Here is a 470-nt window from a genome sequence, read left to right as displayed (position 1 = left end):
GTTTGAATTGCAATCCACTGATATAGCATGCTTTCATAAGTTGCTTCACACAAAAAGTTCCACATGAAAAAATTTTTGGAAATATATTTATCAAATGAAAATGAATAAGATCCTATACTAGTGATAAAACTATACAATTATTATAAATATCACACTGTTATAGTGAAAATATTGCTGAGCGAGCCTCTATTATAGTCGGTTTAACAAAAAACATGAGCATTTAACAAGTTAAATGTATAAACAGCTCACCAAAAAATTAAAATTCTGTTATTTTTCATGTCCAAGTTTCTTTTCCCCATATATTAAAAATGGCAGGGACAGCTTTCAATGTCATTCACTTTCATTTCACTTTCATGGAAAAGAGCAGCTTGGATATTCTTCTAGATGTCTCAAGTTTGTCATACGGGTTTGACATGAGGATGATTAAGCAATGACATACATATATATATATACACATATATACACATATA

The sequence above is a fragment of the Sinocyclocheilus anshuiensis genome, unplaced genomic scaffold (genome assembly GCF_001515605.1).
Source record: "Sinocyclocheilus anshuiensis isolate Anshui unplaced genomic scaffold, SAMN03320099.WGS_v1.1 scaffold386, whole genome shotgun sequence".
NCBI lineage: Eukaryota > Metazoa > Chordata > Actinopteri > Cypriniformes > Cyprinidae > Sinocyclocheilus > Sinocyclocheilus anshuiensis.
This window is presented reverse-complemented; position numbering follows the sequence as displayed.